The sequence below is a fragment of the Leptodactylus fuscus genome, chromosome 6 (assembly GCF_031893055.1).
Source record: "Leptodactylus fuscus isolate aLepFus1 chromosome 6, aLepFus1.hap2, whole genome shotgun sequence".
In the NCBI taxonomy this organism is placed as follows: Eukaryota; Metazoa; Chordata; class Amphibia; order Anura; family Leptodactylidae; genus Leptodactylus; species Leptodactylus fuscus.
This window is the reverse complement of record NC_134270.1, coordinates 372,056-382,742: the sequence shown is the minus strand read 5'-3', so window position 1 is coordinate 382,742 and position 10,687 is coordinate 372,056. Positions and strand designations below refer to the sequence as shown.

Here is a 10,687-nt window from a genome sequence, read left to right as displayed (position 1 = left end):
TCCTGGTTCCAAGGGGTGTGCAATAAAGGTTTTGGCGTACATGGATGACGTGTGTGTGTTGTGTGAGAATTTGTGTGATATGCAGAGAGTGAAATTGTGTGTAAGTTTATTTTGTGTGGGTACAGGGTTTAAGATCAATTGGAAAAAAAGAGCGAATATAAGCCATTCTTTTTCAGCTCTGATATTACAGACCCGGACATGCAAAAGGTGTCAGGTGACATCAGGATTCTTGGAATAAAATATGGTGAAGACCTGAAAGGGTTAAAAAACTGGGAGGAACTCCAGACCAAAATACAAAATAAATTCAGCTTCTGGCGGTTAAGGGAGCTGACTTTTACCGGCAAACTGCTGGTCATTAAGAGTATAATATTACCCATGATTCTGTTTGTTGCTACAGTATTTCCACCTAATGACAGGTTTTTAAAAAAGACCTGTAGGTTGCTGTTTGTCTTCTTTTGGGGCAGTGCAGTGGAGAAGGCAAAAAGGGAGGTGTTATGCAAATCTAGGAAACTGGGGGGACAAAACTTCCCAGACCTCTCTGTGTTTATAGGGCTGAATTATGTCAAGTTTTTTGTACTTTCTCTGCAAAAAAACACTAAAGCAGGATGTATGGTAAGGTATATGGCTGGTACAATCGTAAGGCGCCTGAACTGGCCAATCGAGTACAAAGGCCGTCCGTATGCCTTTAACTGCCCTAAGCAATATCTGTATGCATCAGAGTTCCTTAAAAAATATCAACTGGAGCATATCCCCATGGCAAAATTTGTGACGGATAAAAAAAGCCTCAAAAGGTTATGTACCAATCAGGTACAGTGCCCAATTCTTGGTTTAACATCTGCCAAAGCAAAAGAAGTATGGGAAAAGGTGTACAAATATGATGTATCTAATACTCAAAAAGATCTAATATGGTTATCTGTGCAGAATGTATTGCCGGTCAGGAGCGTCCAATATAGGCGGGGCCTGGCGACTTCTGCAAATTGTCCTAGATCCGGATGTGCTGGGGAGGAAGACGTCCATCATCTTTATTGGGGATGTCAGTATGCGAGACAAGTGTGGATGAGCGTGAATGAGGTATGTAAGGAAATGACCGGGTTGGAATGTCTGTCGGGTGAATTTGTTATGTATGGTTTGGTCAAATTGAGGTGTGTCAAAGCACGGGTCTTGTGGATTTTCTTATCTTGCGTAAAGGAAATCTTATGGAATAGTAGAAACATCTATGTGTTTAAGAAAGAAGCTGTGAGCGTAACAGATAGCCGTAACATGATATTGGAGAAACTTTACTTTCATTATCAGGTTAATCTAAGCAAAAACCTTGACGCAGAGGGTGTTTGGAAGTTCTCAAAATGGAGAAGTTTGTTAAGTTAAGTATGTTTTGTTTTCCTTTCTGTAAAATTTGTTATCATTAAATTTGAAAAAATCCAATCTGAATGATGAATGGGTTGGTCTGATCAAAGTATAAGTACAGTACCAATCCATATCTGAGGGATATGGGGAAAAAAAAAAAAAAAAAATCTGTTCTTATCAGTTCAATATCTGATACGTCCCCTATCTGGGGACCATATATTAAATGGATTTTTAGAACAGGGAGCTGGAATCGGAGCTTGCTCTGTCCACGCCACGCATTGACCTGGTATTGCATTACTTCCAGGATCGGTGCACCCCTTTCCAATTCAGTTGAAAAAAAGAGACAGAGGATTGACCGACCAACAGAGAAGATTGCTGCACCTGGCAAGCTAGCAAAGAGAAAATTGACAGTTGGACTTGGCCTGTGCTTGTTGCTGATGATGCTGTGACTGACTCTACCCTCTGTCAATCCATTCAAGCGCCTGAAAGGTAATTCATTAATTAATTTCTTTGATTGGTTAATTAATTGATTGATTGATTGAAAATGACATTACTGCTGCAAAGTGTCTGATTTGCTGCAATTTTATTCCATTTTAAATTCAGTGAATTCTTTGACAAATTTTTGCCATAAATTTATTTCCGAACTTGCACTTGACCGGACACTTGAATGGGTGTGGTCAAGCGGTGGGAGTGGTTTATGCAGATTCGTAAACTTCGGCAAAATCCGTTGGCGTCACAAGATAACATTTGCACATGTCACTTTGCCTTGCACAAAAGTTTTTCTTTTCTTTTTTTTCACTTTTGGTGGCAGGTAGGGAAAACCTGCACAAGCTAATTGGTTTCTACTTCATTAAGGGAAAGGAAAAAAAAATAAAGCGAAATAGGGCTGCAGCAGCCTGGTGCACACCTTGAGCGGTGCACAGTGAACACGGAAGGGCGCCGGAACAGGTGCCGAGCGCTTGCCATCGCTTCTCGGCCTTCTGGCAAAGATCAAGTGATTTGTCTGCTCAGTGGCAAGTTATTTGGTCCAAGTCAGTGCTACAGGTCCTCTTAGGTACCCTCCCCCTCGGCCTGGTGGGATCGTCCGGGTTCATAGCCCGGACTTCACCCACCTGCTGCTATAGGGGGGGGAGGATTAGTCCTGAGAGGAACGGGAATCGATCCCCCCAGCAGTTCTCTACTCGTCCCCTGGTCAGTAGAGGAACATAGCGAGAGACAAGCCTGCGATTTGCGGACAAGGTCTCAGTGAAACCGTCATACCCAAGATGGCGGACTTGCCTTGCGTCCCGGAATGGGCGAGGCTGAAAAACACGTTGAGAGTGTCCCTCAACTGTGGCGATAAGCAAAACAACGTGAAGTATGTAATCGAGGAAATCGTTGCGAAACGAATTGGAACCCAGAAGGGCTGCCTTCTTGCGGTTCAAGACTATCCCAGACGAGGGGATTACGATATCACATTCGGCGACGATGTGATATACAAGGCGGCCCTTAACAGGGTTAAAAAAATACATAAAGAACTGGCAAAAGAGAATATTATTATAAAGAAACACTTAGACGATAAGGAATTGCTAACCGTAAAAATTTATTCACCTTTTATTGCAGATTCCGAAGCAGATGCTTTTGTCAAGTACTTTTTCAATGATGTAGAGCCCAGAGGGAGAATAGTCAACGAATGCGGTGTCTGGACCTGTAAGCGCAAATACATGGTTGGCGTGCGCAAAAACGAATACGACAGACCGATCTTGCCCCCAGCACGCTTCAGGCTTGGAACCGCGAATGGCGACCTCTTTTTTAATGGGATGCCGGACTTCTGTAGGAAGTGTGGCAAGTATGGGCACAAACCTGATAATTGTAAAAGTAAATGTAGAAATTGCGGCAGCCCCCATCACGATTTTAAAGCGTGTCCATTACCAAGAAAATGTAATTTTTGTCAAAAGACTGACCACACTTACAGAGACTGTAAAATCCGTAGAGGCGCAGGTGATGAGGAGGAGCAGTACGGAGGCTGTGATTTTGATGAGCGGCTCTTCGAGGCTTCGGATCAGGAGGATAATGTATCCCTGGAGCCCACGTCAGGGTCTGAAGACCAAGACTCGGACGCAGCGCCGGATAAAGGTGATGAGACGGAGATGGAGGCTGAGGCGGAGACGGGGGTTGAGGCGGACAAGGCGAGAGGGGCAGGGACGCTGGAAAAGGTCCCTGGAGACTACCAAAAGGTGGTTTCCCAAGCGGAAAAGAGGCGACTCAAAAAGCTGCAAAGGGCGCGAGAAGCCAGGGCTGCGGGCAAGCTTAGTAAGATTGCGGACAAGGTTGCGGGCAAACACCATAAGGGCGCGGATAAACTCCGCAAGCTGGCGGACAAGCTTCATATGGTTGCGGACAAGGAAAATCTAAAAGGAGGACATCCAAAAAGGACAAGAAAAGACGGGTCGGATGACGAGTTGGGGGGAAAGGCTCCCGAGGAGGTGGTGGCGCCAGTGGTGGCATCCACTTCTGGAGGGGCTGGAACCTCTGACGGGTCTGAAGAGTTGCCCTGCGGTCAGCCGCCCCCTGAGGAGGGCTCCCTGGTGAGCCTAGAGGGGACGGCGGGTGTCCTGGACGTCCTCTCCGAAAATTTAGACCCTGGTGGGAGCGAGACCGATATAAATGCCCAGTGGCAGTTGCCTCTTTCCCCTCTCTCCTTTAGCTCTCCCGGGAGCGAGTACTACTACCCCAACGTGATGACCCGCATGGGGGTCGTCTGCGATCAGTTTTCCATCCCCCCGGATCTGGGCCGAGAGTCACCAGTTCGCCAGGAGGAAGAACGCGCCCCCGCCCCCGGGAGCGAAGAACTGTGAGTACCCTGACGTGGGAAAAGATGTTAAAATGAACTTTACGTTGGATTTCTTCTTTGTCCCCTGAAATGGCTACCCGCATACAAGGGATCTCCCTAAACGTGCGTGGGATAAAGAGGAGAACCAGAAGAGTCGCTGTTTTTAATTATTTATCCTGCATCACCGCCTCAGTATACTTCCTGCAGGAGTGCGGCATCCCGCACCAGTCCAGCTACACACAATATCAGCTGGACTGGGTGCACGGACCATCAGTATGGTCCGGATCAAACGAAAACAGATCATCAGGGGTCGCCATTCTTTTAAAGGGAAATGTTTTAGTGGACTCTATTAACGAGATTTTACCAGGACGCATTTTATTAGTTAAGACTTTTATTGATGGAACCAGATGGCAGTTTTTAAACTTCTATGCTTCCCCAGACAAGAATGAACGGGCGAGGATGTTGGAGATTTTACAGCTGCATATATCTACATCGGATCCACTTATCCTCGCCGGGGATTTTAACTGTGTCCTCAGAGGTGAGCGCCGGCTGTCCGTAAGTAAAAGTAGGAACTATGATAGAACTTCTGGTATTTTAAAAAACATGGTAACGGACATGAGACTGAAAGATGCTTACAAACTGTGTAATAGCAACATGCCAGAGACAGCCGGCGCCACATGGAGTAATGCCACCTGTAGCTCCCGCATTGATTTTATCTTTTGCTCTGAGGACACGCTGCCATCTAGGTGTGATGTTTTAACTAATGTTTTATCTGACCATAATGCGCTCCATTTTACTGTTGATTTTAATGTCAATAGATTTTATGGTCATAAGTCCTGGCGTTTTAACATTTCCCTTTTAGAGGATCCACAGGTCTTGGAGGATTTTAAAAAGTTTTATGCCGCACGCAGACGGGTAAGGCACCCCAGGGCTCCCATCAGCAAATGGTGGGAGGGTTTTAAAAAACAGGTACGTGCTTTTTTTATCCGCCTGGGGAAGCGTAAAGCCGATGAGAAAAAGAAAATCTATAATGACTTGAATACCCGTCTGCAGACCCTGTACAGACTGAGAGCACATGGGGTGGAGGTGGGAAATGAAATTTTAACCCTAAAAGAAGAAATACGTAAGTACCTGGAGCAGAAAGGTAAAGACATAATTTATAAAGCCAAAGTGAAACACGCAGAACATAATGAAACCTGCTCCAGGTATTTTTTTAAAAAAGCAGCAAGTAAGAGAATGATAATGGAATGTGTTAATGGGGAGACAGCAGTACAGGGTATTTTAAACCAAGTACATGATTTTTATTCTTCCCTTTTTAGTGCCAGACCTGTGGATCGGTATTTTATGGAGGACTCACTGAAGGAGGTAACGGCTGTTTTAACCCCTGCCTCTCAGCAGTTTTTATCTCGTCCCATTACAGAGCAGGAGGTTTTAGAGACAATTAAAAGTTTTAAAGCAGGTAAAGTGCCCGGGCCGGACGGTATTCCCTGGGAGTTTTATATCCGATTTTACGATATTTTAAAAAAGGATCTACTTCTTTTAATGTCGGATGTTTTTAATTCTAAGACGATGCCTCCGTCCTGGGGCAAGGGTGAAGTCTCCCTTATTTACAAGAAGGGAGACAAGGCAGACCTCAAAAACTGGCGGCCTATCACCCTTTTAAACACCGACTATAAAATTTTAGCTAAGTTATGCGCAAACCGTTTTAAAACTGTAGTACATGAAATTATACATGCGAACCAGGTTTGCGCTGTCCCGGGGCGGAGTGTGTGGGACACCCTGGTTTTAATCAGAGATATTATAGAATCTACGAAAGAGCGGAAAAGCAAGCTGGCAATACTATCTCTTGACTTTGAAAAAGCTTTTGACAGGGTGTCCCACTTTTATTTGTTTAAAGTTTTAGAAAAGATGGGGATACCAGATGGATTTTTATCGTCTCTTAAAATGTTTTATAATAACTGCACCAGCCGTATTTTAGTAAATGGTTTTAAGACACGGGAAGTAGTTTTAAATTCAGGGGTTAAACAGGGGTGTCCCTTGTCCCCACTGCTTTTCATATGCGCCCTCGAACCGTTTTTATGCTCTATACGTCACGACAAAGTCATCAGAGGTGTCCCCCTCCCCGGTGGAGGGGGGCTAGAGGCAAAAGCAGTGGGGTACATGGATGACGTGGCAATATTCTGCAGGGACACCCCTTCCATACATCGTACCATTAAACAACTGGATTTTTATTGCTGTGCCTCCGGCTTCAAAGTTAATTTAAATAAAAGCAGTATTTTAAATGTCGGAGGCATGGATTTTATCGATGTTCCCGTGTCTACCTCTGATGCAGTTACCATTTTAGGAGTCTCCTTCAGTGAGTCCAATGACGGCCTTAGCAGTTGGAATGCAGTGGCTGACAAGGTTAATAAAAAATTTTGTATGTGGAACCTGCGGAAGCTGACAATGAAGGGGAAGGTTTTAATTCTTAAAATGATAATCTTACCTATTCTTTTATATTTAAGCATTGTCTTCCCTCCCCCTACAGAGCTTTTAAAGAAAATCAACAAGTCGTGTTTTACTTTTTTCTGGGGGTCTCGCGCTGAAAAGTTAAAGAGAGAGGTGGTGGTAAGGGGGAAAAAGAGGGGAGGGAAGGACTTCCCCGACATTCCCAGGTTCCTTTTTATTAAGCACTTTTGTTTTGGTTTTAACACACTTTTTAAAGACAATTTTTTATCGTATTTTACGCGCTATAACTTAGGTTTTTTTATGAAGCGTTTTAAATGGTTTGAAATAGTTTTAACCTCGCCGTACGCTTTTAAATTGCCTAGGTATTATTTAATATACGATAAAGTTATTAGTCTTTTTAACCTTCAAACAAAAAGTGTAAGTGAATTAAAAGATAGCAAAAAATTGATAAAAGCAATAAGGAAGAAGGAGATAACGTGCACAGTTAGTAATTTTAACGAACAAAAAAGTCTTACTGTGTGGCATTTTATTAACGGTCCTTTCCTTTTTAATTCTCAGAAAGACCTGGCCTGGAGCAGCGTCCATGGGTGCCTTCCATGCCGTGCTTTCCAATACCGGAGGGGCTACGCGAGGTCCGCCGCCTGTCCGAGGGGCTGCCGCGCCGAAGAAAGCGTTGAACATCTACTTTGGGACTGCATTTTCGCTCAAGTTATTTGGAATAAAATCGCACCACTGCTAAGGAAGGTGGCGGACCTCAGAGGACTTGACAAAGACGCTGTTTTATATGGACTTTATCGTAGCCCCTCCAGGGAGCAACACATCATGGCATGGAAGGCCATTAACTGTGTGAAGGACGCGCTCTGGAAGGCCAGGAACGTTTTAATATTTAAAAAGGACTTTTTATCTCCGGAGGACGTTTTAAGCATTGCTTTTAGTCAGCTATACCTGTATTACCTTTTAGACAAGAAAGCCAAATTACCGATTTTAAAACAATGGTTTCAGAGTGAATGGAATTCTTGTATTTGAATCAGCGACTGCATTGCCATTTTATGGTTTTTTAACTTGTTTTTAACTCTATGTACCTGTTGTAAAGTGTGTTTTGAATCTATGTAATATGTGAAGTGTTTAATAAAAATCCCCCATGTGTGGGGAAGTGATTCAAAAAAAAATCTGTTCTTATCAGTTTAATATCTGATATGTCCCCTATCTGGGGACCATATATTAAATGGATTTTTAGAACAGGGAGCTGGAATCGGAGCTTGCTCTGTCCACTCCACGCATTGACCTGGTATTGCATTACTTCCAGGATCGGTGCACCCCTTTCCAATTCAGTTGAAAGAAAGAGACAGAGGACTGACCGACCAACAGAGAAGATTGCTGCACCTGGCAAGCTAGCAAAGAGAAAATTGACAGTTGGACGTGGCCTGATGCTGTGACTGACTCTACCTGAAAGGTACTTCATTAATTATTTTCTTTGATTGGTTAATTAATTGATTGATTGATTGCAAATGACATTACTGCTGCAAAGTGTCTGATTTGCTGCCATTTTATTCAATTTTAAATGCATTGAATTCTTTGAAAATTTTTTGGCATAAATTTATTTCTGAACTTGCACTTGACCGGACACTTGAATGGGTGTGGTCAAACGGTGGGAGTGGTTTATGCAGATTCGCAAAATTCGGCAAAATCCGCTGACGTCACAAGATAACATTTGCACATGTCACTTTGCCTTGCACAAAAGTTTTTCTTTTCTTTTTTTTCACTTTTGGTGGCAGGTAGGGAAAACCTGCACAAGCTAATTGGTTTCTACTTCATTAAGGGAAAGGAAAAAAAAATAAAGCAAAATAGGGCTGCAGCAGCATGGTGCACACCTTGAGCGGTGCACAGTGAACACGGAAGGGCGCCGGAACAGGAGCCGAGCGCTTGCCATCGCTTCTCGGCCTTTTGGCTAAGATCAAGTGTAGTCCTGGTGCTGTTTAGTGTATCAGGGCTGCCAAAGATCTTAGCCGGAGGTGCCCCGGGTACCCTCTACTCTGCCTGGTAGGGAAGGTCAGGTTCATAGCCTGGCTGGAACTACCTGCTGCTATTGGGTTTGAGGCTTAGTCCCGGGGCAACGAGGAGCGATCACCTGGAGAATCTACTGAGGCTCGCAGGTTCTGAGCTAAATACCGCTTGACTAATACGGTTTTTTCTTGTCTTTTGACATGGAGCTGAGAAGGAAGAAGTTCTGCCTGAGGTTCTTCCTTAAGAAAGATGCCGCTAAAGCCGATGACTGGTCGGAGATGTCGGTGGTGAGGATTCTGGAGGATTGCCTGATGGTGCGGAAAGAGGACGTCCTGGCCATGCAATGGAACGCCACCAAGAGGTCTTGCGATGTCACCTTCACTTCGGAGCAACTGTGTTCGGAGGCCTTCCTCAGATGGTACGGGGGCGGGACCACTGGAGTCAGAGACCGAGTGAGCTGCTTGACTTCCTTGCACGGTGGCTGGAAATCGCTGGTCGTTTCAATGGATGATCCTTTTGTGGATGCAGCGGACATTACGGACTATATGAGACTTTATGTGCCTATGTGCAGGTTCAAGAAGGACTTATTGAACCAAGCCGGATATTGGACTGGCAAAAGACGTTTTTCAGTCTGGATAGAGGAAAAGGACATGGACATATTTAATGGAGCAATCCAGTTTGGCGGTAAGACTGGTTTTGCCTTTTGGGAGGACTTTAAGGGGAAATCCCCTAAGAAAAAGGAGAAAGAGACTGTGTTGCCGGAGGAGGAAAATTCCCTGGACAAGACAGAGACTGAGAGTGTCTTTTCGGAGACTGTTATTTCTGATGTTTCTTTTGCAGATTTTACTCCTGTTCGTGATGGATCACAGGAGCCTGGTAATCAAAAATGTAAAAAAATGATGAAATGTATAGAACAAGTAAAAGAATGTAAATTGATATTGGAAAAAGTGGTAGAGAAGGAATTAGTTGCAGAAATTGTAAAAGTGACTGAGAGTAAGGTTCTAAGGGTGGAAACAAAGGGAAAGATGTCAGTCGAAGTTAAAGGCTTTAAAAATAGTAAAGAAGGAGGGGATTATGTAAGAGGGAGGTTTCCTGAAATAAAAGATTCAATAGAAAACTATGAGGATTTTTTGAGGGAATTAAAGGAAGTGTTCCTTAAAAATAAGGAAGAGTTTATCAAGAGATATATATTTCTTGATAGTTTGAAACAGTATTTTTTGGGGGTAGATATGCAAGACTGGGCACAGGGAGCGGTGGAGGCCTTGGTCACGTTTGCAATAGTGAATGGTTACTTAAGGGATAAAAACTGAAAAGTAAAAGAATAGAGATGAGAAATGTAAATTAGGGTGGATAAGGTTGTTCTATGTGATGTATTTGTATGTCTTGTGTTTATGTGTGTAAACTAAGTTGGAAATACTGATGATGATGCGTGTTTTTGTAATTTTGTATAAAAAGAAAGTTGAAGATATGTGTATTGTTTATATGTATTGTAAATATTTTGTTTAATAAAATGCTACCCGTTGTGGTAGACTTCAACTTAAAAAAAATCTGTTCTTATCAGTTTAATATCTGATACGTCCCCTATCTGGGGACCATATATTAAATGGATTTTTGGAACAGGGAGATGGAAATAGAGCTTGCTCTGTCCACTCCACGCATTGACCTGGTATTGCAGTATCTCCAGGACCGGTGCACCCCTCTTAATTTGGTTGAAAAATAGAAAAAAAATTTCTTTTTTCCTTCTGCTGCTTGCTGGCATTTCAATGTCTTGCAACAAATCAGAAGAATTGGATGAGAAATCCTATTTGTATTTCCGAATTTTATTTTATTTTTTTTTTGGTTCAATAATTTTGTGTCACCCCTTCTACCTCTTAGATTGTCAGCTCTTGCGAGCAGGGCCCTCAGTTTCTGCATTGTGTGAAATGACTAGTTTTGTAATGTATATTGTTGTCTGTAAATTAACCTGACAAATTGTACAGCGCTGCGGAATGTGTTGGCGCTATATAAATATGATGTATTGTTATCATTTAGAGATGAGCGAACAGTGTTCTATCGAACACATGTTCGATCGGATATCAG

The 10,687-nt window shown here is 43.3% G+C and overlaps 3 non-coding genes across 3 annotated transcripts; all 3 read left to right on the top strand.

Moving 5' to 3' along the window:
• Positions 1-1,474: 1,474 nt before the first annotated feature.
• Positions 1,475-1,664, top strand: LOC142210902 (U2 spliceosomal RNA). Its single transcript, XR_012717029.1, has one exon. It is a non-coding gene; the product is annotated as a U2 spliceosomal RNA (small nuclear RNA).
• A 6,074-nt stretch (positions 1,665-7,738) lies between these two features.
• On the top strand, positions 7,739-7,926 carry LOC142210891 (U2 spliceosomal RNA). Its single transcript, XR_012717021.1, has one exon. It is a non-coding gene; the product is annotated as a U2 spliceosomal RNA (small nuclear RNA).
• A 2,195-nt stretch (positions 7,927-10,121) lies between these two features.
• On the top strand, positions 10,122-10,308 carry LOC142210883 (U2 spliceosomal RNA). The gene has a single exon (XR_012717014.1). It is a non-coding gene; the product is annotated as a U2 spliceosomal RNA (small nuclear RNA).
• The last annotated feature ends 379 nt before the right edge of the window (positions 10,309-10,687 follow it).